Source organism: Pseudophryne corroboree, chromosome 6 (assembly GCF_028390025.1).
Source record: "Pseudophryne corroboree isolate aPseCor3 chromosome 6, aPseCor3.hap2, whole genome shotgun sequence".
Taxonomy (NCBI): Eukaryota; Metazoa; Chordata; class Amphibia; order Anura; family Myobatrachidae; genus Pseudophryne; species Pseudophryne corroboree.
In genome coordinates this window covers 810,611,745-810,639,715 of record NC_086449.1, presented here as the reverse complement: position 1 = coordinate 810,639,715, position 27,971 = coordinate 810,611,745, and the positions used below count along the sequence as shown (strand labels likewise).

Sequence of the window (27,971 nt, the reverse complement as noted above, 5' to 3'; positions counted from 1 at the left end):
TGCAGGGGAGGCAGATATAACATGTGCAGAGAGAGTTACATTTGGGTGGGGTGTGTTCAATCTGCAATCTAAATTGCAGTGTAAAAATAAAGCAGCCAGTATTTACCCTGCACAGAAACAAAATAACCCACCCAAATCTAACTCTCTCTGCAAATGTTATATCTGCCCCCCCCTGCAGTGCACATGGTTTTGCCCAACTGCTAAAAAATTTCCTGCTGCGATCAACTTGGAATTACCCCCCATGTGCAGTGCAGGTGGGGCAGATGTAACATGTGCAGAGAGAGAGAGTTAGATTTGGGCAAACTGAAATCTAAATTGCAGTGTAGAAATAAAGCATCCAGTATTTACCCTGCACAGAAACAATATAACCCACCCAAATCTAACTCTCTCTGCACATGTTACATCTGCCACACCTGCAGTGCACATGGTTTTGCCCATTAGAGGAAAATGTTGTTTTGCACTCAACCTTGAATTAGGTCCTATGTTCTGAGTACCATCTGCGGGGTCAGTCCCTCACCTACTAGGCGCGCTGCTCCTCCCCAACTGCTCCACCTTCTTCCCTCTGAGCATGTGATGTCATTAGATCCTAGCGAGCTGATAGGCTGTATGGTTGCGCACATCAGCTCAGCCCACAAATATGGCTGACATATGCCGCCAGGACTCCTTATACTGGTGCAATTCTTACAATGTTGTATAAGGGTAAAAGGGCGTGGCTGGGCTAGTCAGGGGGTGTGGTCACTCCAAGTGTGTGAGTGAGGATTGCTGGATTGCTGCATGCCCCATGGCGAGTGGGACATGCAAGTCGCCAGTGGCGTAACTTCTGCCCCCGCAGCCCTCGCGGTGGCTTGGGGGCGAGGGGCTGCGGGGGCGCCACTGATTTACAGCAGACTGACATGCGGACGAGCGTCCGCATGTCAGTCTACAGTCTCCTTCCCTCCGCCGCTTTTTTGAGGGACACAGAGGGCACAGCGCGCCTCCCTGTGTCCCTCCTGCATCATCTCCGGCGGCCGCGGGTCTAATAGGGGGAAGTGCCGTCCGTGAGCTCTAATTGGCTCACGAACCAGCACTTCCCCCTATTAGACCCGCGGCCGCCGGAGATGATGCAGCAGGAGGGACACAGGAGAGGCGAGCTGTGCCCTCCGTGTCCCTCCAAAAAGCAGCAGCAGCAGCAGCGGTGCGGGGTGGGGGGGGGGGGGATATCTGGCACTGGGGCATATATGGCACTGGGGGGGGGATATCTGGCACTGGGGGCATATATGGCACTGGGGGGGAATATCTGGCACTGGGGGAATATCTGGCACTGGGGGGGGAATATCTGGCACTGGGGGGGAATATATGGCACTGGGGGGGAATATCTGGCACTGGGGGCATATATGGCACTGGGGGGAGAATATCTGGCACTGGGGGCATATATGGCACTGGGGGGGAATATCTGGCACTGGGGGAATATCTGGCACTGGGGGCATATGTGGCACTGGGGGGGTATATGTGTACCTGGCACATGGGGGGGGGGCTATATTTGGCACTGGGGCATGTGAGTACCTGGCACCGTGGGGGAATATCTGGCACTGGGGACATATGTGGCACTGGGAGCACAGCCCTAGCAACAAGGACTACCTCCTAGCAACGAGCATGACACCCAGTGCATGAAACACCTGGCAACGAGCATGACACCCAGTGCATGAAACACCTGGCAACGAGCATGACACCCAGTGCATGAAACCCCTGGCAACGAGCATGACACCCTGAGCATGAAAACCCCTGGCACCGTGCATGGAACCAAGAGCATGAAACCCCTGGTAACGAGCATGACACCCAGTGCATGAAACCCCTGACAACGAGCAGGTAATTGAAAATAAGATTTTACTCACCGGTAAATCTATTTCTCGTAGTCCGTAGTGGATGCTGGGAACTCTGAAAGGACCATGGGGAATAGCGGCTCCGCAGGAGACTGGGCACAACTAAAGAAAGCTTTAGGTCACCTGGTGTGCACTGGCTCCTCCCACTATGACCCTCCTCCAAGCCTCAGTTAGGATACTGTGCCCGGAAGAGCTGACACAATAAGGAAGGATTTTGAATCCCGGGTAAGACTCATACCAGCCACACCAATCACACCGTATAACTCGTGATACTATACCCAGTTAACAGTATGAAAACACTGAGCCTCTCAACAGATGGCTCCACAATAACCCTTTTGTTAACAATAACTATGTACAAGTATTGCAGACAATCCACACTTGGGATGGGCGCCCAGCATCCACTACGGACTACGAGAAATAGATTTACCGGTGAGTAAAATCTTTTCTCTAACGTCCTAAGTGGATGCTGGGGACTCCGTCAGGACCATGGGGATTAGCGGCTCCGCAGGAGACAGGGCACAAAACTAAAGCTTTAGGATCAGGTGGTGTGTACTGGCTCCTCCCCCTATGACCCTCCTCCAAGCCTCAGTTAGGTTTTTGTGCCCGTCCGAGCAGGGTGCAATCTAGGTGGCTCTCTTAAGGAGCTGCTTAGAAAAAGTTTTTAGGTTTCTTATTTTCAGTGAGTCCTGCTGGCAACAGGCTCACTGCATCGAGGGACTTAGGGGAGAGAAGTTCAACTCACCTGCGTGCAGGATGGATTGGCTTCTTAGGCTACTGGACACCATTAGCTCCAGAGGGAGTCGGAACACAGGTCTCACCCTGGGGTTCGTCCCGGAGCCGCGCCGCCGACCCCCCTTGCAGATGCTGAAGATTGAAGGTCCAGAAACCGGCGGCAGAAGGCTTTTCAGTCTTCATGAAGGTAGCGCACAGCACTGCAGCTGTGCGCCATTGTTGTCACACACTTCACACCAACGGTCACGGAGGGTGCAGGGCGTTGCTGGGGGCGCCCTGGGCAGCAATGTATAATACCTTATTCTGGCTAAAAATACATCACATATAGCCCCTGGAGGCTATATGGATGTATTTAACCCCTGCCAGGTCTCAGAAAAACGGGAGAAGAAGCCCGCCGAAAAGGGGGCGTGGCCTATTCTCCTCAGCACACAGCGCCATTTTCCCTCACAGAAAGGCTGGTGGGAAGGCTCCCAGGCTCTCCCCTGCACTGCACTACAGAAACAGGGTTAAAACAGAGAGGGGGGGCACTTATTTGGCGATATGTATATATATATTAAAATGCTATAAGGGAAAAACACTTATATAAAGGTTGTCCCTGTATAATATAGCGTTTTTGGTGTGTGCTGGCAAACTCTCCCTCTGTCTCCCCAAAGGGCTAGTGGGGTCCTGTCCTCTATCAGAGCATTCCCTGTGTGTGTGCTGTGTGTCGGTACTTGTGTGTCGACATGTATGAGGACGATGTTGCTGAGGAGGCGGAGCAATTGCCTGTAATGGTGATGTCACTCTCTAGGGAGTCGACACCGGAATGGATGGCTTATTTAAGGAATTACGTGATAATGTCAACACGCTGCAAGGTCGGTTGACGACATGAGACGGCCGGCAAACCAATTAGTACCTGTCCAGGCGTCTCAAACACCGTCAGGGGCGTTAAAACGTCCTTTTACCTCAGTCGGTCGACACAGACACGGACACTGACTCCAGTGTCGACGGTGAAGAAACAAACGTATTTTCCTTTAGGGCCACACGTTACTTGTTAAGGGCAATGAAGGAGATGTTACATATTTCTGATACTACAAGTACCACAAAAAAGGGTATTATGTGGAGTGTGAAAAAACTACATGTGGTTTTTCCTGAATCAGATAAATTAAATGAATGTGTGATGATGCGTGGGTTTCCCCCGATAGAAAATTATTGGCGGTATACCCTTTCCCGCCAGAAGTTATGGCGCGTTGGGAAACACACCTTAGGGTGGATAAGGCGCTCACACGCTTATAAAAACAAGTGGCGTTACCGTCTCCAGATACGGACGCCCTCAAGGAGCCAACTGATAGGAGGTTGGAAAATATCCTAAAAAGTATATACACACATACTGGTGTTATACTGCGACCAGCGATCGCCTCAGCCTGGATGGGCAGCGCTGGGGTGGCTTGGTCGGATTCCCTGACTGGAAATATTGATACCCTTGACAGGGACAGTATTTTATTGACTATAGAGCATTTAAAAGATGCATTTCTATATATGCGAAACTCTGGCATCAAGAGTAAGTGCGATGTCCATATCTGCCAGACGATGTTTATGGACACGACAGTGGTCAGGTGATGCAGATTCCAAACGGCACATGGAAGTATTGCCGTATAAAGGGGAGGAGTTATTTGGGGTCGGTCCATCGGACCTGGTGGCCACGGCAACAGCTAGAAAATCCACCTTTTTTACCCCAAGTCACATCTCAACAGAAAAAGACATAGTCTTTTCAGCCTCAGTCCTTTCGTCCCCATAATATCTGCCCAGGGATAGAGGTAAGGGAAGAAGACTGCAGCAGGCAGCCCATTCCCAGGAACAGAAGCCTTCCACCGCTTCTGCCAAGTCCTCAGCATGACGCTGGGGCCGTACAAACAGGTGCGGTGGGGGGTCGTCTCAAGAGTTTCAGCACGCAGTGGGCTCACTCGCAAGTGGACCCCTGGATCCTACAAGTAGTATCCCAGGGGTACAGATTGGAAATTCGAGACGTCTCCCCCTCGCAGGTTCCTGAAGTTTGCTTTACCAACGTCTACCTCCGACAGGGAGGCAGTATTGGAAACAATTCACAAGCTGTATTCCCAGCAGGTGATAATCAAAGTACCCCTCCTACAACAAGTAAAGGGGTATTATTCCACACTATATTGTGGTACTGAAGCCAGACGGCTCGGTGAGACCTATTCTAAATGGAGTCACTCAGAGCAGTGATAGCGAACCAGGAAGGAGGGGACTATATGGTGTCCCTGGACATCAAGGATGCTTACCTCCATGTCCAAATTTGCCCTTCTCACAAAGGGTACCTCAGGTTCGTGGTACAAAACTGTCACTATCAGTTTCAGACGCTGCCGTTGGATTGTCCACGGCACCCCGGGTCTTTACCAAGGTAATGGCCGAAATGATGATTCTTCTTCAAAGAAAAGGCGTCTTAATTATCCCTTACTTGGACGATCTCCTGATAAGGGCAAGGTCCAGAGAACAGTTGGAGATCTGAGTAGCACTATCTCAAGTAGTTCTACGACAGCACGGGTGGATTCTAAATATTCCAAAATCGCAGCTGTCTCCGACGACACGTCTGCTGTCCCTAGGGATGATTCTGGACACAGTCCAGAAAAAGGTGTTTCTCCCGGAGGAGAAAGCCAGGGAGTTATCCGAGCTAGTCAGGAACCTCCAAAAACCAGGAAAAGTGTCAGTGCATCATTGCACAAGGGTCCTGGGAAAAATGGTGGCTTCTTACGAAGCGATTCCATTCGGCAGATTTCACGCAAGAACCTTTCAGTGGGATCTGCTGGACAAATGGTCCGGATCGCATCTTCAGATGCATCAGCGGATAACCCTGTCTCCAAGGACAAGGGTGTCTCTTCTGTGGTGGCTGCAGAGTGCTCATCTACTAAAGTGCCACAGTTATGCATTCAGGACTGGGTCCTGGTGCCCACGGATTCCAGCTTGAAAGGCTGGGGAGCAGTCACACAGGGAAAAAATTTCCAGGGAGTGTGATCAAGTCTGGGGACTTCTCTCCGCATAAATATACTGGAGCTAAGAGCAATTTACAATGCTCTAAGCTTAGCAAGACCTCTGCTTCAAGGTCAGCCGGTATTGATCCAGTGGGACAACATCACGGCAGTCGCCCACGTAAACAGACAGGGCGGCACAAGAAGCAGGAGGACAATGGCAGAAACTGCAAGGATTCTTCGCTGGGCGGAAAATCATGTGATAGCACTGTCAGCAGTTTTCATTCCGGGAGTGGACAACTGGGAAGCAGACTTCCTCAGCACGACCTCCACCCGGGAGAGTGGGGACTTCATCGATAAGTTGTTTCCACATGACTGTGCACCGTTGGGAAAGACCAAAGGTGGACATGATGGCGTCCCGCCTGAACAAAAAACTGGACAGGTATTGCGCCAGGTCAAGAGACCCTCAGGAAATAGCTGTGGACGTTCTGGTAACACCATGGGTGTACCAGTCGGTGTATGTGTTCCCTCCTCTGCTTCTCATACCAAAGGTACTGAGAATTATAAGACGTAGAGGAGTAAGAACTATACTCGTGGCTCCGGATGGGCCAAGAAGGACTTGGTACCCGGAACTTCATGAGATGCTCACGGAGGACTCAGGGCCTCTGCCGATAAGAGGGGACTTGCTTCAGCAAGTACCATGTCTGTTCCAAGACTTACCGCGGGTGCGTTTGACGGCATGGCGGTTGAACGCCGGATCCTAAGGGAAAAAAAGGCATTCCGGAAGAGGTCATTCCTACCCTGGTCAAAGCCAGGAAGGAGGTGACCGCACAACATTATCACCACATGTGGCGAAAATATGTTGCGTGGCGTGAGGCCAGGAAGGCCCCACGAAGAAAATTCAACTCGGTCGATTCCTGCATTTCCTGCAAACAGGAGTGTCTATGGGCCTCAAATTGGGGTCCATTAAGGTTCAAATTTCGGCCCTGTCGATTTTCTTCCAGAAAGAATTGGCTTCAGTTCCTGAAGTCCAGAAATTTGACAAGGGAGTACTGCATATACAACCCCCTTTTGTGCCTCCAGTGGCACTGTGGGATCTCAACGTAGTCCTGGGATTCCTAAAATCACGTTGGTTTAAACCGCTCAAATCTGTGGATTTGAAATATCTCACATGGAAAGTGACCATGAGGTTGGCCCTGGCCTCGGCCAGGCGAGTGTCAGAATTGGCGGCTTTGTCTCACAAAAGCCCATATCTGATTGTCCATTCGGACAGGGCAGAGCTGCGGACTCGTCCCCAGTTTCTTCCTAAGGTGGTGTCAGCGTTTCATCTGAACCAGCTTATTGTGGTACCTGCGGCTACTAGAGACTTGGAGGACTCCAAGTTGCTAGATGTTGTCAGGGCCCTGAAAATATAGATTTCCAGGACGGCTGGAGTCAGGAAAACTGACTTGCTATTATCCTGTATGCACCCAAAAAACTGGGTGCTCTTGCTTCTAAGCAGACGATTGCTAGTTGAATGTGTAGTACAATTCAGCTTGCACATTCTGTGGCAGGACTGCCACAGCCAAAATATGTAAATGCCCATTTCACAAGGAAGGTGGGCTCATCTTGGGCGGCTGCCCGAGGGGTCTCGGCTTTACAACTTTGCCGAGCTGATACTTGGTCAGGGGCACACCCTGACTGAGGAGGACCTGGAGTTCTCTCATTCGGTGCTGCAGAGTCATCCGCACTCTCCCGCCCGTTTGGGAGCTTTGGTATAATCCCCATGGTCCTGACGGAGTCCCCAGCATCCACTTAGGACGTTAGAGAAAATAAGAATTTACTTACCGATAATTCTATTTCTCGTAGTCCGTAGTGGATGCTGGGCGCCCATCCCAAGTGCGGATTGTCTGCAATACTTGTACATAGTTATTGTTACAAAAAAATCGGGTTGTTATTGTTGTGAGCCGTCTGTTCAGAGGCTCCTACGTTTGTCATACTGTTAACTGGGTTTAGATCACAAGTTATACGGTGTGATTGGTGTGGCTGGTATGAGTCTTACCCGGGATTCAATATCCTTCCTTATTGTGTACGCTCATCCGGGCACAGTATCCTAACTGAGGCTTGGAGGAGGGTCATAGGGGGAGGAGCCAGTACACACCACCTGATCCTAAAGCTTTAGTTTTGTGCCCTGTCTCCTGCGGAGCCGCTAATCCCCATGGTCCTGACGGAGTCCCCAGCATCCACTACGGACTACGAGAAATAGAATTATCGGTAAGTAAATTCTTATTATTTTCTCTAACGTCCTAGTGGATGCTGGGAACTCCGAAAGGACCATGGGGATTATAACAAAGCTCCCAAACGGGCGGGAGAGTGCGGATGACTCTGCAGCACCGAATGAGAGAACTCAAGGTCCTCCTCAGCCAGGGTATGAAATTTGTAGAATTTTGCAAACGTGTTTGCCCCTGACCAAGTAGCAGCTCAGCAAAGTTGTAAAGCCGAGACCCCTCGGGCAGCCGCCCAAGATGAGCCCACCTTCCTTGTGGAATGGGCTTTTACTGATTTAGGATGCGGCAGTCCAGCCGCAGAATGCGCCAGCTGAATTGTGCTACAAATCCAGCGAGCAATAGTCTGCTTAGAAGCAGGAGCACCCAGTTTGTTGGGTGCATACAGGATAAATAGCGAGTCAGTTTTTCTGACTCTAGCCGTCCTGGAAACATAAATTTTCAAGGCCCTGACTACGTCCAGTAACTTGGAATCCTCCAAGTCCCTAGTAGCCGCAGGCACTACAATAGGTTGGTTCAAGTGAAAGGCTGATACCACCTTAGGGAGAAACTGGGGACGAGTCCACAATTCTGCCCTATCCATATGGAAAATCAGATAAGGGCTTTTACATGACAAAGCCGCCAATTCTGATACACGCCTGGCCGAAGCCAAGGCCAATAACATGACCACTTTCCACGTGAGATATTTTAGATCCACGGTTTTTAGTGGCTCAAACCAATGTGATTTTAGGAAATTCAACACCACGTTGAGATCCCAAGGTGCCACTGGAGGCACAAAAGGGGGCTGAATATGCAGCACTCCTTTTACAAATGTCTGAACTTCAGGTAGTGAAGCTAGTTCTTTTTGGAAGAAAATCGACAGAGCCGAGATCTGCACCTTAATGCAGCCTAATTTTAGGCCCATAGTCACTCCTGACTGTAGGAAGTGCAGAAATCGACCCAGCTGAAATTCCTCTGTTGGGGCCTTTCTGGCCTCACACCAGGCAACATATTTCCGCCATATGCGGTGATAATGTTTTGCAGTTACATCTTTTCCTGGCTTTAATCAGCGTAGGAATGACTTCCTCCGGAATGCCCTTTTCCTTTAGGATCCGGCGTTCAACCGCAATGCCGTCAAACGCAGCCGCGGTAAGTCTTGGAACAGACAGGGCCCCTGCTGCAGCAGGTCCTGTCTGAGCGGCAGAGGCCATGGGTCCTCTGAGATCATCTCTTGAAGTTCCGGGTACCACGCTCGTCTTGGCCAATCCGGAACCACGAGTATTGTTCTTACTCCTCGTTGTCTTATTATTCTCAGTACCTTTGGTATGAGAGGCAGAGGAGGGAACACATAAACTGACTGGTACACCCACGGTGTCACTAGAGCGTCCACAGCTATCGCCTGAGGGTCCCTTGACCTGGCGCAATATCTCTCTAGTTTTTTGTTTAGGCGGGACGCCATCATGTCCACCTGTGGTTTTTCCCAACGATTTACAATCAGTGTGAAGACTTCTGGATGAAGTCCCCACTCTCTCGGGTGGAGGGCGTGCCTGCTGAAAAAGTCTGCTTCCCAGTTGTCCACTCCCGGAATGAACACTGCTGACAGTGCTAACACGTGATTTTCCGCCCATCGGAGAATCCTTGTGGCTTCTGCCATCGCCCTCCTGCTTCTTGTGCCGCCCCGTCGGTTTACATGGGCGACTGCCGTGATGTTGTCTGATTGGATCAGTACCGGCTGGTTTTGAAGCAGAGGCCTTGCCTGACTCAGGGCATTGTAAATGGCCCTCAGTTCCAGAATATTTATGTGTAGGGAAGTCTCCTGACTTGACCAAAGTCCCTGGAAGTTTCTTCCCTGTGTGGCTGCCCCCCAGCCTCGAAGGCTGGCATCCGTGGTCACCAGGACCCAGTCCTGTATGCCGAACCTGCGGCCCTCTTGAAGATGGGCACTCTGCAGCCACCACAGTAGAGATACCCTGGTCCTTGGAGACAGGGTTATCAGCCGATGCATCTGAAAATGCGATCCGGACCACTTGTCCAACAGGTCCCACTGAAAAGTTCTTGCATGGAACCTGCCGAATGGGATTGCTTCGTAGGAAGCTACCATTTTTCCCAGGACTCGCGTGCAATGAGGCACCGATACCTGTTTCGGCTTCAGGGGGTCTCTGACTAGAGATGACAGCTCCTTGGCTTTCTCCTCCGGGAGAAACACTTTTTTCTGGTCTGTGTCCAGAACCATCCCCAGGAACAGTAGACGTGTCGTAGGAACCAGCTGTGACTTTGGAATGTTTAGAATCCAACCGTGCTGTTGTAGCACTTCCCGAGATAGTGCTACCCCGACTAACAACTGCTCCTTGGACCTCGCCTTTATAAGGAGATCGTCCAAGAACGGGATAATTAAAACTCCCTTTTTTCGAAGGAGTATCATCATTTCGGCCATTACCTTGGTAAACACCCTCGGTGCCGTGTACAGTCCAAACGACAGTGTCTGGACTTGGTAATGGCAATCCTGTACCACAAATCTGAGGTACTCCTGGTGAGGATGGTAAATGGGGACATGCAGGTAAGCATCCTTGATGTCCAGGGATACCATGTAATCCCCCTCGTCCAGGCTTGCAATAACCGCCCTGAGCGATTCCATCTTGAACTTGATTTTTTTTATGCATGTGTTCAAGGATTTCAAATATAAAATGGGTCACACCGAACCGTGCGGTTTCGGTACCACAAACAGTGTGGAATAGTAACCCCGTCCTTGTTGAAGTAGGGGCACCTTGACTATCACCTGCTGGGAATACAGCTTGTGAATTGCCTCTAGCACAGCCTCCCTGCCTGAGGGAGTTGTCGGCAAGGCAGATTTGAGGAAACGGCGGGGGGGAGACATCTCGAATTCCAGCTTGTACCCCTGAGATACCACTTGAAGGATCCAGGGATCCACCTGTGAGCGAGCCCACTGATCGCTGAAATTTTTGAGGCGGCCCCCCACCGTACCTGGCTACGTCTGTGGAGCCCCCGCGTCATGCAGTGGACTCAGAGGAAGCGGGGGAAGAATTTTGATTCTGGGAACTGGCTGACTGGTGCAGCTTTTTCCTTCTTCCCTTGTCTCTGTGCAGAAAGGAAGCGCCTTTGACCCGCTTGCTTTTCTGAAGCCAAAAGGACTGTACCTGATAATACAGTGCTTTCTTAGGCTGTGAGGAAACCTGAGGTAACATTTTTTTTTTTTTCCCAGCTGTTGCTGTGGATACGAGGTCCCAGAGACCATACCCAAATAATTCCTCACCGTTATAAGGCAGAATCTCTATGCTCCTTTTAAAGTCAGCATCACCTGTCCAGTGACGGGTCTCTAATACCCTCCTGATAGAATGGACATTACATTTATTTTGGATGCCAGCCGGCAAAATATCCCTCTGTGCATCCCTCATATATAAGACGACGTCTTTAATATGTTCTTATGTTAGCCAACTAGTATCCCTGTTTGACAGAGTCACCGACCACGCTGTAGCAGCACTATCTGCAGGTCTCAGTCTAGTACCTGAGTGTGTAAATACAGACTTCAGGATAGCCTCCTGCTTTTTATCAACAGGTACCTTCAAAGTGGCCGTATCCTAAGACGGCAGTGCCACCTTTTTTGACAACCGTGTGAGCGCCTTATCCACCCTAGGGGATATCTCCCAGCGTAACTTATCCTCTGGCGGGAAAGGGTACGCCATCAGTAACTTTTTAGAAATTACCAGTTTCTTATCGGGGGAACTCACGCTTTTTCACACACTTCATTCACTCATCTGATGGGGGAACAAAACACTGCCTGCTTTTTCTCCCCAAACATAAAACCCTTTTTTAGAGGTACTTGGGTTAATGTCAGAAATGTGTAACACATTTTTTATTGCCGGGATCAAGTCACGGATGTTCCTAGTGGATTGTGTATATGTCTCAACCTTGTCGACACTGGAGTCAGACTCTGTGTCGACATCTGTGTCTGCCATCTGAGGGAGCGGGCGTTTTTGAGCCCCTGATGGCCTTTGAGACGCCTGGGCAGGCGCGGGCTGAGAAGCTGGCTGTCCCACAGCTGTTACGTCATCCAGCCTTTTATGTAAGGAGTTGACACTGTCGGTTAATACCTTCCACCTATCCATCCACTCTGGTATCGGCCCCACAGGGGGCGACATCACATTTATCGGCATCTGCTCCGTCACCACATAAGCCTCCTCATCAAACATGTCGACACAGCTGTACCGACACACCGCACACACAGGGAATGCTCTGACTGAGGACAGGACCCCACAAAGCCCTTTGGGGAGACAGAGAGAGAGTATGCCAGCACACACCAGAGCGCTATATAATGTGGGGATTAACACTATAACTGAGTGAATTTTCCCCAATAGCTGCTTGTATATACAATATTGCGCCTAAATTTAGTGCCCCCCCCTCTCTTTTAACCCTTTGAGCCTGAAAACTACAGGAGAGAGCCTGGGGAGCTTTCTTCCAGCTGCACTGTGAAAAGAAAATGGCGACAGTGTGCTGAGGGAGATAGCTCCGCCCCTTTTTCGCAGACTTTTCTCCCGCTTTTTAACGGATTCTGGCAGGGGTATTTATCACATATATAGCCTCTGGGGCTATATATTGTGATATATTTGCCAGCCAAGGTGTTTTTATTGCTTCTCAGGGCGCCCCCCCCAGCGCCCTGCACCCTCAGTGACCGGAGTGTGAAGTGTGTATGAGGAGCAATGGCGCACAGCTGCAGTGCTGTGCGCTACCTTGGTGAAGACTGATGTCTTCTGCCGCCGATTTTCCGGACCTCTTCTTGCTTCTGGCTCTGTAAGGGGGACGGCGGCGCGGCTCCGGGAACGAACACCAAGGCCAGTTCCATGCGGTCGATCCCTCTGGAGCTAATGGTGTCCAGTAGCCTAAGAAGCCCAAGCTGCAAGCAGGTAGGTTCGCTTCTTCTCCCCTTAGTCCCTCGGTGCAGTGAGCCTGTTGCCAGCAGGTCTCACTGTAAAATAAAAAACCTAACATATACTTTCTTTCTAGAAGCTCAGGAGAGCCCCTAGTGTGCATCCAGCTCGGCCGGCCACAAAAATCTAACTGAGGCTTGGAGGAGGGTCATAGTGGGAGGAGCCAGTGCACACCAGGTGACCTAAAGCTTTCTTTAGTTGTGCCCAGTCTCCTGCGGAGCCGCTATTCCCCATGGTCCTTTCGGAGTTCCCAGCATCCACTAGGACGTTAGAGAAAAGTAATTAGAAGCCTTACTGTAGGACTTAATGTGTAATGGGCATTACGGTGTGTGGCATAATGTATCACGGACATTGCGGTGTGTGTCATAATGTGTCACAGGCATTACGGTGTATGGTATACTATATCGCGGGCATTGTGATATGTGGTATAATGTCTCAGGGTCATTGCAGTGTGTGGCATAATGTATCACGGACATTGCGGTGTGTGTCATAATGTGTCAGGCATTACGGTGTGTGGTATACTATATCATGGGCATTGTGGTATGTGGTATAATGTCTCAGGGTCATTGCAGTGTGGCATAATACATAACTGGCATTGCGGTGTGTGGCATAGGGTATAACGGGCAGGGCATTGCGGTATGTGTCACAGGCATTACGGTGTATGGTATACTATATCACGGGCATTGTGGTATAATATCTCAAGGTCATTGCAGTGTGTGGCATAATGTGTCACAGGCATTGTATGTGCTATAATGTATCGGGCATTGCAGTGTGTGGCATAATGTATCACGGACATTGCGGTGTGTGTCATAATGTGTCACAGACATTGTATGTGCTATAATGTATCAGGGGCATTGCAGTGTGTAGCATAATGTATAACGGGCATTGCGATTCCTGTCATAATGTGTCACAGGCATTACGGTGTGTGGCATAATGTGTCACAGGCATTACGGTGTGTGGCATAATGTGTCGGGGGCATTACAGTGTGTGCATATTGTGTCATGTGCATTATTGTGTGCGGCATAATGTCTAAGGGCCATTGCAGTATGTGGCATAATGTATACTGGGCATTACTATAAGGAGGAAAAATGACAAATAATGTAAGGGGTATGAATCAGGATTATTTTTCTTTCCTGTGGTGGCCAACGTATGGGCGTGCAGGTTGTAAAACTGGGGTATAAGGTAGTCTTTTCCTGCAATGCCACGCCCCTTTATGCGAAACCACGCATGGAGCATGAGGGGGGGGGGGGGGGGGCGCCGAAGAATTTTTTGGCTTGGGGGAGAAAAATTTCTAGTTACGCCACTGCAAGTCGCATGTTCTCTCTCTTAATCATGCACATGAAGATCCAGCACACTATTAGAGAGATAAAGTATCCACCAATCAGCTCCTAACTGCCATGTTACAGGCTGCGTCTGAAAAATGACAGGAGCTGGTTGGCTGGTACTTTATCTCTCTCTGCTGCGGTACTGGGCACCTCATCCACACGTGCTGCGGTACAGGGCACCACATCCTCACGTGCTGCAGTTCTGGGCAACACATCCACATGTGCTGCGGTACTGGGCATCGCATCCACACTGGACTGGACACCGCATCCACACGTGCTGCGGTACTGGGCACTGCATCCACACGTGCTGCGGTACTGGGCACCGCATCCACGCGTCCCCGCATCCACACGTGCTGCGGTACTGGGCACCGCAATGTCACCTCAGGTGTGACCATCTTTAGGTGACGGTGGAAATCCGTTTTGGAGTTCTAAACTGTCCCCCACCCCCCTTTTGAGATGACTGCACCTCTTACTTGTACATAGGCGCACAGTAACAGAACACAGCCTACATAGAGAGACGGAAAATACTCCCTTTGTACTGTGAATACAGCAAAGGGACCCTGTCAAGTCTTAGTGGGATGCCTGTATCGAAGCATTCAACAGCCGCATTGTTTTTATTGAGAAATCTGAGTGTGCGTGCCGCTGAATTAATTCCAGGAGTACAACATCTCAATGGACAAAGGAGAAATAATTCTCGGGAGCGAAAACATAGAGCTGGGCAGAGATAAACATTTTTATATCTGCTCCATTACCCGGGAGGTGGTAAAGTCCTGAGATTTCATTGCAGCAAACAATTACCATGTGAAAGCAAGCATACCGCACAGTGTAATTACTCTGCATGTCTCTGTGTAATCACCTACGCCCTCCTGCCATCCCGAAACGCTCTCGTCAGCTCACTCCTGCCGCTGTTAGCACCGATACGCCGGATTTTCCATACCACAGTAAGGTGGCAGACAGACAGAGGCGAATGGCTTACCATCAATTCATTTCAGAACCTTCTGCGTAAAGCAACAATAATCGCTATGCCGCAGATGTGTCATATTTTATGAGTGTGGGTAAGGGAGGCCGCTAGCCGTGGCATCGAAAAATCACCGACACCACCCAACTTTTGGGGCCATTTTTGCTGGAACTTTGCTGCTTTTAAAATAGAAAAGTAATTATGAAATGTCTCAGCTGCATGGAGAAATCCAATAGCAACCGCTGCTAGGTCCTGTAGCAGCCGTGGGCAGACATGACCAGTGCCTGTAGCTTTAAATTAACCCCGCCGCAGGTATTTAGATCACTTGTATGAGCAAAGGAACAGCACACAGTATATAACAGCAATATATATATATATATATATATATATATATATATACAGAAGCAAGTACGGGCGGCACTCAGGAGACTGGTTACGAATCCTTTATTTGAGACAATTCATCCAACAATTGTTTCGGGCGTTAGCCCGTCGCCAGGGATATATCCAGTCCTCTGAGTGCCGCCCGTACTTGCTTCTGTGTATGGACATCTGTTTCCAGAGAGGGCACCGGAGCAGCTGCTATGTGAGTGCCGGATGCTCCAAGAGACTATATATCTATCTATATATATATATATATATATATATATATATATATAGTTACCACCATGCGGCACTCCGCTATGAAAAAGACTCTGGAAACCAGCTGAGTTTACAACGTTTCAGTGCCCACAAGCACTATCGTCATTTTTATTATGCTATGTGAGTGCCGGATGCTCCAAGAGACGATATTATATATATATATATATATATATATATATAGCATGCAGTCGGCGGCACTCAAGTGGTAATAAAGCACATAGGCAGGTTGAATGAAAACAACGTTTCGAAGTTTTAATTACTTCGTCCTCAGGTTATCACAGATACAACAAACACATACCTTATATCCCCTTCCCATGTGCGGTGAGCTCCTGGAAACTTCGAAACGTTGTTTTCATTCAACCTGCCTATGTGCTTTATTACCACTTGAGTGCCGCCGACTGCATGCTATTCGTGGCCCGTTGCCATACGGGTGTAGGAGGGCACCGGACCGTTATGCGCTGAGATTGGGAGTGCTGCCGAAGGATTGGTGTATATATATATATATATATATTACCCAATGTGATGCCAGAGAATATTTGTGTCGTTTTAAACAGGCACATAGGGGTCTATGTACTAAACCTTGGATGGAGATAAAGTTGACGGAGAGTAGTACCAGTCAATCAGCTCCTTACTATCATTTATCAAACACAGCCTGTAACATGGCAGTTAGGAGCTGATTGGCTGGTACTTTATCTCCGTCCACTTTATCTCTCTCCAAGGCTTAGTAAATAGACCCCAAAGTACCAGCCAATCATCTCCTAACTGCCATGCCACATGCGGTGTTTGAAAAATGACAGTTAGGAGCTGATTGGTTGGTACTTTATCTCCGGCCACTAGCCTTACACCTGTTCAATCCCTAACACCTGGAAATCAGCAGTCAGTATGGATTGCCTGCTTTATCATTTACCATTAGGCAAAAACTGAAAAGACTTATCAGTGACGCAGGTCCGGCGTATTCCTGTCGTGCTTGTGGAAGTATACTGTATTAAGCTTGGACACACATTCTCCTGGAATATTATCCTAATGGCACTTATTCCTTTCCAATATCAACGTTTTATACTGAATTTTAAGTACTATTGCCCTTCATAATGCACAATCCCCCACAAGCTTTCCCAAGACTAAAACTGTGTGTAGAGTTTGTATGTTCTCCATGAGTTAGGGTTGAATTTCTGTGTGTGTTTCCAAAGGCATACAGGTAAAGCTATCGAGCTCATGGTGTGTGGGCGTGTTTGTGCGGCTGCGGGTTAGGGCAGGGGTTGGCGTGTTTGTGCGGCTGCGGGTTGGGGCAGGGGTTGGTGTGTTTGTGTGGCTGCGGGTTGGGGCAGGGGTTGGCGTGTTTGTGTGGCTATGGGTTGGGGCAGGGGTTGGCATATTTGTGTGGCTATGGGTTGGGGCAGGAGTCGGTGTGTTTATTCGGCTGCGAGTTGGGGTGTTTGTGTGGCTATGGGTTGGGGCAGGGGTTGGTGTGTTTGTGCGGCTGCGGATTGGGGCAGGGGTTGGTGTGTTTGTGCGGCTGCGGGTTGGCATGTTTGTGTGGTTACAGGGTGGGGCAGGGGTTGGCGTGTTTGTGTGGCTATGGGTTGGGGCAGGAGTTGGCGTGTTTGTGTGGCTATGGGATGGGGCAGGGGTTGGCATGTTTGTGTGGCTATGAGTTGGGGCAGGGGTTGGCATGTTTGTGTGGCTATGGGTTGGGGCAGGAGTTGGCGTGTTTGTGTGGCTATGGGTTGGGGCAGGGGTTGGCATGTTTGTGTGGCTATGAGTTGGGGTTGGCATGTTTGTGTGGCTATGGGTTGGGGCAGGAGTTGGCGTGTTTGTGTGGCTATGGGTTGGGGCAGGGGTTGGCATGTTTGTGTGGCTATGGGTTGGGGCAGGAGTTGGCGTGTTTGTATGGCTATGGGTTGGGGCAGGGGTTGGCATGTTTGTGTGGCTATGAGTTGGGGCAGGGGTTGGCATGTTTGTGTGACTATGGGTTGGGGCAGGAGTTGGCGTGTTTGTGTGGCTATGGGTTGGGGCAGGAGTTGGCGTGTTTGTGTGGCTATGGGTTGGGGCAGGGGTTGGCATGTTTGTGTGGCTATGGGTTGGGGCTGGGGTTGGCATGTTTGTGTGGCTATGGGTTGGGGCAGGAGTTGGCGTGTTTGTGTGGCTATGGGTTGGGGCAGGGGTTGGCATGTTTGTGTGGCTATGAGTTGGGGCAGGGGTTGGCATGTTTGTGTGACTATGGGTTGGGGCAGGAGTTGGCGTGTTTGTGTGGCTATGAGTTGGCACAGGGGTTGGCGTGTTTGTGTGGATATTGGTTGGGGCAGGGGTTGGCGTGTTTGTGTGGTTATGAGATGAGGCAGGGGTTGGCATGTTTGTGTGGCTATTGGTTGGGGCAGGGGTTGGCGTGTTTGTGTAGCTATGGGTTGGGGCAGGGGTTGGCGTGTTGTTGGGGCAGGGGTTCGCGTGTTTGTGTGGCTATGGGTTGGGGAAGGGTTGGCGTGTTTGTGTGGCTATTGGTTGGGGCAGGGGTTGGCGTGTTGTTGGGGCAGGGGTTCGCGTGTTTGTGTGGCTATGGGTTGGGGAAGGGTTGGCGTGTTTGTGTGGCTATGGGATGGAGCAGGGGTTGGCATGTTTGTGTGGCTACGGGTTGGAGCAGGGGTTGGCGTGCTTGTGTGGATATGGGATGAGGCAGGGGTTGGCGTGTTTGTGTGGCTATGGGTTGGGGCAGGGGTTGGCGTGTTGTTGGGGCAAGGGTTGGCGTGTTTGTGTGGCTATGGGTTGGGGAAGGGTTGGCGTGTTTGTGTGGATATGGGATGAGGCAGGGGTTGGCATGTTTGTGTGGCTATTGGTTGGGGCAGGGGTTGGCGTGTTTGTGTGGCTATGGGATGAGGCAGGGGTTGGCGTGTTTGTGTGGCTATTGGTTGGGGCAGGGGTTGGCATGTTTGTGTGGCTATGGGTTGGGGCAGGGGATGGCGTGTTTGTGTGCTATGGGTTGGGGCAGGGGTTGGCATGTTTGTGTGGCTATGGGTTGGGGCAGGGGTTGGCGTGTTTGTGTGGCTATGGGTTGGGGCAGGGGTTGGCGTGTTTGTGTGGCTATGGGATGAGGCAGGGGTTGGCATGTTTGTGTGGTAATGGGTTGGGGCAGGGGTTGGCGTGTTGTTGGGGCAGGGGTTGGCGTGTTTGTGTGGTTATGGGTTGGGGCAGGGGTTGGCATGTTTGTGTGGCTATGGGTTGGGGCAGGGGATGGCGTGTTTGTGTGGCTATTGGTTGGGGCAGGGGTTGGCGTGTTTGTGTGGCTATGGGATGAGGCAGGGGTTGGCGTGTTGTTGGAGCAGGGGTTGGCGTGTTTGTGTGGTTATGGGTTGGGGCAGGGGTTGGCGTGTTGTTGGGGCAGGGGTTCGCGTGTTTGTGTGGCTATGGGTTGGGGAAGGGTTGGCGTGTTTGTGTGGCTATGGGATGGAGCAGGGGTTGGCATGTTTGTGTGGCTACGGGTTGGGGCAGGGGTTGGCGTGTTTGTGTGGATATGGGATGAGGCAGGGGTTGGCGTGTTTGTGTGGCTATGGGTTGGGGCAGGGGTTGGCGTGTTGTTGGGGCAGGGGTTGGCGTGTTTGTGTGGCTATGGGTTGGGGAAGGGTTGGCGTGTTTGTGTGGATATGGGATGAGGCAGGGGTTGGCATGTTTGTGTGGCTATTGGTTGGGGCAGGGGTTGGCGTGTTTGTGTGGCTATGGGATGAGGCAGGGGTTGGCGTGTTTGTGTGGCTATTGGTTGGGGCAGGGGTTGGCATGTTTGTGTGGCTATGGGTTGGGGCAGGGGATGGCGTGTTTGTGTGCTATGGGTTGGGGCAGGGGTTGGCATGTTTGTGTGGCTATGGGTTGGGGCAGGGGTTGGCGTGTTTGTGTGGCTATGGGTTGAGGCAGGGGTTGGCGTGTTTGTGTGGCTATGGGATGAGGCAGGGGTTGGCATGTTTGTGTGGTTATGGGTTGGGGCAGGGGTTGGCGTGTTGTTGGGGCAGGGGTTGGCGTGTTTGTGTGGTTATGGGTTGGGGCAGGGGTTGGCATGTTTGTGTGGCTATGGGTTGGGGCAGGGGATGGCGTGTTTGTGTGGCTATGGGTTGGGGCAGGGGTTGGCGTGTTTGTGTGGCTATGGGATGAGGCAGGGGTTGGCGTGTTGTTGGAGCAGGGGTTGGTGTGTTTGTGTGGTTATGAATTGGGGCAGGGGTTGGCATGTTTGTGTGGCTATGGGTTGGGGCAGGGGATGGCGTGCTTGTGTGGCTATGGGTTGGGGCAGGGGTTGGCGTGTTTGTGTGGCTATGGGTTGGGGCACGGGTTGGCGTTTTGTTGGGGCAGGGGTTGGTGTGTTTGTGTGGCTATGGGTTGGGGAAGGGTTGGCGTGTTTGTGCGGATATGGGATGAGAAAGGGGTTGGCATGTTTGTGTGGCTATTGGTTGGGGCAGGGGTTGGCGTGTTTGTGTGGCTATGGGATGAGGCAGGGGTTGGCGTGTTTGTGTGGCTATGGGTTGGGGCAGGGGTTGGCATGTTTGTGTGGCTATGGGTTGGGGCAGGGGATGGCGTGTTTGTGTGGCTATGAGTTGGGGGCAGGGGTTGGCGTGTTTGTGTGGCTATGGGTTGGGGCAGGGGTTGGCGTGTTTGTGTGGCTATGGGTTGGGGCAGGGGTTGGCGTGTTTGTGTGGCTATGGGATGAGGCAGGGGTTGGCATGTTTGTGTGATTATGGGTTGGGGCAGGGGTTGGCGTGTTGTTGGGGCAGGGGTTGGTGTGTTTGTGTGGTTATGGGTTGGGGCAGGGGTTGGCGTGTTTGTGTGGCTATGGGTTGGGGCAGGGGATGGCGTGTTTGTGTGGCTATGGGTTGGGGCAGGGGTTGGCGTGTTTGTGTGGCTATGGGTTGGGGCAGGGGTTGGCGTGTTTGTGTGGCTATGGGTTGGGGCAGGGGATGGCGTGTTTGTGTGGCGATGGGTTGGGGCAGGGGTTGGCGTGTTTGTGTGGCTATGGGTTGGGGCAGGGGATGGCGTGTTTGTGTGGCTATGGGTTGGGGCAGGGGTTGGCGTGTTTGTGGATATGGGATGAGGCAGGGGTTGGCGTGTTGTTGGGGCAGGGGTTGGCGTGTTTGTGTGGTTATGGGTTGGGGCAGGGGATAGCGTGTTTGTGTGGCTATGGGTTGGGGCAGGGGTTGGCGTGTTTGTGTGATTATGGGTTGGGGCAGGGGTTGGCGTGTTGTTGGGGCAGGGGTTGGTGTGTTTGTGTGGTTATGGGTTGGGGCAGGGGCTGGCGTGTCTGTGTGGCTATGGGATGGGGCAGGGGATGGCGTGTTTGTGTGGCTATGGGTTGAGGCAGGGGTTGGCGTGTTTGTGTGGATATGGTATGAGGCAGGGATTGGCGTGTTGTTGGGGCAGGGGTTGGCGTGTTTGTGTGGTTATGGGTTGGGGCAGGGGTTGGCATGTTTGTGTGGCTATGGGTTGGGGCAGGGGTTGGCGTGTTTGTGTGGCTATGGGTTGGGGCAGGGGTTGGCATGTTTGTGTGGCTATGGGTTGGGGCAGGGGTTGGCGTGTTTGTGTGGCTATGGGTTGGGGCAGGGGTTGGCATGTTTGTGTGGCTATGGGTTGGGGCAGGAGTTGGCGTGTTTGTGTGGCTATGGGTTGGGGCAGGGGTTGGCATGTTTGTGTGGCTATGGGTTGGGGCAGGGGTTGGCGTGTTTGTGTGGCTATGGGTTGGGGCAGGGGTTGGCATGTTTGTGTGGCTATGGGTTGGGGCAGGGGTTGGCATGTTTGTGTGGCTATGGGTTGGGACAAGGGTTGGCGTGTTGTTGGGGCAGGGGTTGGCGTGTTTGTGTGGCATAAAGAGTTAATGATAAGACACCAGTGACAGTAAGACACTGCTGCACCATAAGGCTCAGACCAGTTTATACAGCGGTGTATTATATCAGTCACGGTGCGACATCTGAACCACATTAAAGTCCTTGCAATTTTAGGTCAATGTAAAAGAGGGAACACTATGATAGGAAACATTGAACACTAGGATAGGAACACCAATAAGCGCTGTATACCATACTAGACCATACCGTACTCCCTTTATAGACACGTGCAACATTAAAGACTTTTCAGAAAATTACGGGAATACATAAAGAAACCCACGGTGTTTAACCCTTTACTAGCTCAACAGTCAGGTGACCTGTTACATCCATATACAGTAACAAAGGCCAATTTAATATCAACGTCTTTTAGTTACATTAATTTTATGATACAACCTTATTTATTACACTGTTAAGAAACGGTACCAAAGTTATTATACGTCTGGCGACGGACATGCCTGCAGTTCAACATAGGCAGCCTCTAAATAAGTGCACGCTTGCTGTACTGTTACTGGACAGAAATGTAAATGCTGGAAATAAAATTGGAGACAAGACTTTCGGGGGGGGGGGGGGGGGGGGGGGGGGGCTGGGGAATGCAAAAAGGGTGCAGAAACAGCGCAACCACGGACAAGTGTTCCAGGCAAATGACGGCTCATTCCATACGGTCATGCTGTACCATTCCTCAGACTGTGCATTTGGCCCCGACACTTGTATGACATTCAGCTACAATGTTGAGGTTAATGAAACAAAGGTCGGGTACGGCCAGGGCAGACGTAAGAAAAATGAAACAAGGCTTCTACCTAGTTACATGTCATACAAAAAGGCTTCTGTGCAATAATAAGGGGCTGCGTAAGGCAGTGAAATGCAGGTGCCATTGGGTTCGTTAAAGTCATCACAGAAATAAACAGCTTTCATATACAATATAAGTGCAGAGTTACAGAGATACCAATTTTGTGATATTCTATATTTAGTGGGTAGCAAAGCCATATACAGTAGCCATGTACACTTTGCTGGCAGACTGATGTCACGGTTCTTACTGTACACTGTAGACTCCAGAGAAGATGTAGGCAACCTGTGGCGCTCCAGATGTTGTGGAACTACAAGTCCCATCATGCCCTCTACAACAGCTGGAGCGCCACACTGTGTTACGCTCTTAGTGACACAGGACACGGAAATCAGAATTATGATGACAGCAGTTGACACAAATGGAAACTAAATGATATTGTATTTTGAACATGTGTGTTATAAGGGGGGGGATTCCAAATCGGAACCTTTGCATGAATGCATACACCCATTAGGTGACATTGTGCAATTAGTGGGGACAGAGCATAATAGTGACATATTAAGGAACAAAAATAGCAACACTTCTGAAATCAGAAGTGTTTCAAAGATGTGTTCTCCCTGCTATATATAAACAGTATACAGTATACATAGATTCCCATGTAGATGCAGAGACATTTTCATACCTTGTGTCGTGAGGCTGATAGGAGGTCCTGATAGCAGTGTTTCCTCTACAGGTCTTAGGTGACAGTGTACAGTGACACAGCCATTGCCACGCCAGGAAAACTCAGGGGGTGGGTGGCCTTGCCCCTTGGGTGCAGTTCTGGAGGCTCCGGGAAGTTGCAGAGATGTAGAGACCTAGCTGGTCCTGATCCTAGTGGTTTAGATACTGAAGTGATAGTTCTGCAGGTCTGATCTCAAGGCTGTGATGACTCGGGTTCTCAAAGAAAATGCATCCCTTTACATGTGCAGATGTGGAGGCCAGTCAATCAGGATTGTACTGGATAATGGTATATGCTGACTATTGTCTCTGGGATGTCAGTGCAAGGGTTGGGTTGAAGACATATGGACTTCATTAAGTCCAAAATTGCAGTCTTGAAGTTCAGGTACTCGGTGATCCTTGATGATGTTGGGGAAATGGTGTCTCAGAGGTCCCTCAAAACTGTGCTGGACTCTGCTGACCATGAGGCATATTTTGGGGGATCCAAGGTAGGGGTCTTATCAATGTGGTATGCCATCAAACTTTAAGGTGCTCTCACAACGAGTGGTGTCCTGGAATGGAGTTCTCACAAATAGGGTAGACTTCCTGGGTGATTGCTCAATAAGAAGGTGGTCTGTGGACCTCTGATGGAGTGGTCTCTCAGTAAGAAGGTGGTCTTTGCATCTGTGGACAGGTTGGGTGGTCTCTCTAATAAGGTAGTCTGTGGATCTGTTGACCTCTTATGGGGTGGACTCTCAGTATGAAGGTAGTATGTGTAACTCCGATAGGGTGTTTTTTCAGTAAGAAACTACACAGTATGTGCACTACTGATGGGGTGGTCTCTCAGTAAGAAGGTGGTCTGTGGACGTCTGATGTTGGTGGTCTCTCAGTGAGAAGATGATCTTTGTATCTTTGATTTGGTGATCTCTCAGTGAGAAGATGGTCTTTGCACCTTTGATGTTGTGGTCTCTCAGTGAGGAGGTGGTCTGTGGACCTCTGGTGTGGTGGTCTCTCAGTGAAAAGGTGGTCTATTGAGCACTGATGGGATGGTCTCCCAGTGAGAATTTGGTTTGTGGACCTCTGGTGGGTGGTCTCTCATTGAGAAGTGATCTGTTGACCTCTGATGGGGTGGTCTCTCAGTGAGAAGGTGGTCTGTTGACCTCTGATGGAGTGGTCTCTCAGTGAAAAGGTGGTTTATGGACCTCTGGTAGTGTGGTCTCTCTGTGAGAAGGTGGTCTGTGGACCTCTGATGGGGTGGACTCTCAGTGAGAAGGTGTCTGTTGACCTCTGATGGGGTGGTCTCTCAGTAAGAAGGTGGTTTGTGGACCTCTGATGGGGTGGTCTCCAGGTCTTGTATGTAGACCTTGGGTCTAGGAAGGGGGGGGGGGGGGTCCTTCCCTGTAGATCTCGCAGAGGATGTCTCCGCTCAGACAGACACAGCAGGCCCGGGTGTTGGGCTCTGTCTCCCGGCCTGTGAGTCACACACAGCCTCGGAGCTCTCCTGCCAGCACACAGGGCTCCCCCTCCAGATCTGCAGACCCTCAGCTCCCGGCGTCCTCAGGCTACAGGGCCGGCTGACACCCCGGCAACACTGCCGCACCACGGCCCAGCTTTCAGCACCACGGAGAGCCGGAGAGAGGAGAAGGAGAACCGGGGCTCAGAGCAGGAGTAGCGGGGAAAGGAGGAGACAGCACGCCGGGCACAGGAGGACAGGCAGAGCCGGGAAAAGGGAGCAGGGCGGGGGGCTGCGTGCATCTGAGGGACGGAGCTCTGTGGCCGGTCACATAGAAGTGATGTCAGGGGCTGGAGTCTCCCTTCTCCTGGACTGAGCTCACACAGCTCTGCCTGCTCCTCTCACTGCATCTCCCGACTCCTAACAGCAGCAGCATCTCCCCCTCCTCCTCCTCCCTGCTTCTCCTCCTCCTCCATCCCTCCCCCTGCCTGCGTCCCTCCCTCTCCCGGTATCTCTCCTTCCCTCTGTGGCTGTGCCCTTCCTGTCTATCCTTCCTTCTCTCTGTGTCCTTCCTATACATTATATCTCTCCTTCCCTCTGTACCCTTCCTCTCTATCCCTCCTTCCCTCTGTACCCTTCCTCTCTATCCCTCCTTCCCTCTGTACCCTTCCTCTCTATCCCTCCTTCCCTCTGTATCCTTCCTCTCTATCCCTCCTTCCCTCTGTACCCTTCCTCTCTATCCCTCCATCCCTCTGTACCCTTCCTCTCTATCCCTCCTTCCCTCTGTATCCTTCCTCTCTATCCCTCCTTCCCTCTGTACCCTTCCTCTCTATCCCTCCTTCCCTCTGTACCCTTCCTCTCTATCCCTCCTTCCCTCAGTACCCTTCCTCTCTAGTCTTCCTTCTCTCTGTGGCCTTCCTATAAATTATATGCCTCCTTCCCTCTGTACCCTTCCTCTCTATCCCTCCTTCCCTCTGTACCCTTCCTCTCTATCCCTCCTTCCCTCTGTACCCTTCCTCTCTATTCCTCCTTCCCTCTGTGTCCTTCTTATACATTATATCCCTCCTTCCCTCTGTACCCTTCTTCTCTATCCCTCCTTCCCTCTGTACCCTTCCTCTCTATCCCTCCTTCCCTCAGTACCCTTCCTCTCTAGCCATCCTTCTCTCTGTGGCCTTCCTATAAATTATATGCCTCCTTCCCTCTGTACCCTTCCTCTCTATCCCTGCTTCCCTCTGTACCCTTCCTCTCTATCGCTCCTTCCCTCTGTACCCTTCCTCTCTATCCCTCAATCCCTCTGTACCCTTCATCTCTATCCTTCCTTCTCTCTGTGTCCTTCCTATACATTATTTCCCTCTGTACCTTCCTCTCTATCCCTTCTTCCCTCTGTATCCTTCCTCTTTATCCCTCCTTCCCTCTGTACCCTTCCTTTCTATCCCTCCTTCCCTCTGTACCCTTCCTCTCTATCCCTCCTTCCCTCTGTACCCTTCCTCTCTATCCCTCCATCCCTCTGTACCCTTCCTCTCTATCCCTCCTTCCCTCTGTATCCTTCCTCTCTATCCCTCCTTCCCTCTGTACCCTTCCTCTCTATCCCTCCTTCCCTCTGTATCCTTCCTCTTTATCCCTCCTTCCCTCTGTACCCTTCCTTTCTATCCCTCCTTCCCTCTGTACCCTTCCTCTCTATCCCTCCTTCCCTCTGTACCCTTCCTCTCTATCCCTCCATCCCTCTGTACCCTTCCTCTCTATCCCTCCTTCCCTCTGTATCCTTCCTCTCTATCCCTCCTTCCCTCTGTACCCTTCCTCTCTATCCCTCCTTCCCTCTGTATCCTTCCTCTTTATCCCTCCTTCCCTCTATACCCTTCCTTTCTATCCCTCCTTCCCTCTGTACCCTTCCTCTCTATCCCTCCTTCCCTCTGTACCCATCCTCTCTATCGCTCCTTTCCTCTCTACCCTTCCTCTCTATCCCTCCTTCCCTCTGTACCCTTCCTCTTTTCCCTTCCTCTCTATCCCTCCTGGTATCCAGACTCCAGGTCGACAGCACAAAGGTCGACACACCTTAGGTCGACATGGACAAAAGGTCGACATGGACAAAAGGTCGACAGGAACAAGGTCGACATGGAAAAAGGTCGACATGAGTTTTTCACGATTTTTTTTCTTTTTTTGAACCTTTTCATACTTAACGATCCACGTGGACTACGACTGGAACGGTAAAGTGTGCCGAGCGAAGCGAAGGCACCATGCCCGAAGCATGGCGAGCGAAGCGAGCCATGCGAGGGGACGCGGTGCACTAATTGGGGTTCCCGGTCACTCTACGTAGAAAACGACACCAAAAAAACATAAAAAAACTCACGTTGACCTTTTTCCATGTCGATTTTGTTCCTGTCGACCTTTTGTCCATGTCGACCTAAGGTGTGTCGGCCAATTGGCGTAGACCTAAGGTGTGTCGACCTTTGTGCTGTCGACCCTCAGTCCCAGACCCATCCCTCCTTCCCTCTGTACCCTTCCTCTCTATCCTTCCTTCTCTCTGTGTCCTTCCTATACATTATTTCCCTCTGTATCCTTCCTCTCTATCCCTCCTTCCCTCTGTACCCTTCCTCTCTATACCTCCTTCCCTCTGTACCTTTCCTCTCTATAGCTACTTCCCTCTGTACCCTTCCTGTCTATCCCTCCTTCCCTCTGTACCCTTCCTCTCTATCCCTCCTTCTCTCTTTGTCCTTCCTCTCTATCCTTCCTTCTCTCTGTGTCCTTCCTATACATTATATCCCTCCTTCCCTCTATACCCTTCATTTCTATCCCTCCTTCCCTCTGTACCCTTCCTCTCTATACCTCCTTCCCTCGGTGTCCTTCCTCTCTATACCTCCTTCTCTCTGTACCCTTCCTCTCTATCCCTCCTTCCCTCTGTACCTTTCCTCTCTATCCCTCCTTCCCTCTCTGGCTATGCCCTTCCTCTCTATCCATCCTTCCCTCTGTGTCCTTCCTATACATTATATCCCTCCTTCTCTCTGTACCCTTCCTCTCTATCCCTCCATCCCTCTGTGGCTGTTCCCTTCCTCTCTATCCCTCCTTCCCTCTGTGGCTGTCCCCTTCCTCTCTATCCCTCCTTCCCTCTGTGTCCTTTCTATCCATCCCTCCTTCCCTCTGTGGCTGTGCCCTTCCTCTCTATCCCTCCTTCCCTCTGTACCCTTCCTCTCTAACCCTCCTTCCCTCTGTACCCTTCCTCTCTATCGCTCCTTTCCTTTCTACCCTTCCTCTCTATCCCTCCTTCCCTCTGTACCCTTCCTATTTTCCCTTCCTCTCTATCCCTCCTTCCATCTGTACCCTTCCTCTCTATCCTTCCTTCTCTCTGTGTCCTTCCTATACATTATTTCCCTCTGTACCTTTCCTCTCTATCGCTCCTTCCCTCTGTACCCTTCCTGTCTATCCCTCCTTCCCTCTGTATCCTTCCTCTCTATCCCTCCTTCCCTCTGTACCCTTCCTCTCTATACCTCCTTCCCTCTGTACCTTTCCTCTCTATAGCTACTTCCGTCTGTACCTTT

The 27,971-nt window shown here is 51.0% G+C and overlaps 1 protein-coding gene across 1 annotated transcript in view; it reads right to left on the bottom strand.

Annotated features, from left to right (window-relative positions):
• LARGE1 (LARGE xylosyl- and glucuronyltransferase 1) overlaps window positions 1-24,878 on the bottom strand; it is a 464,898-nt gene extending 440,020 nt beyond the window's left edge. The window contains exon 1 of the mRNA XM_063929035.1: window positions 22,972-24,878. The gene's annotated coding sequence lies outside the window, so the exon portion shown is untranslated. The remainder of the gene's footprint in view (window positions 1-22,971) is intronic.
• Window positions 24,879-27,971: the final 3,093 nt, after the last annotated feature.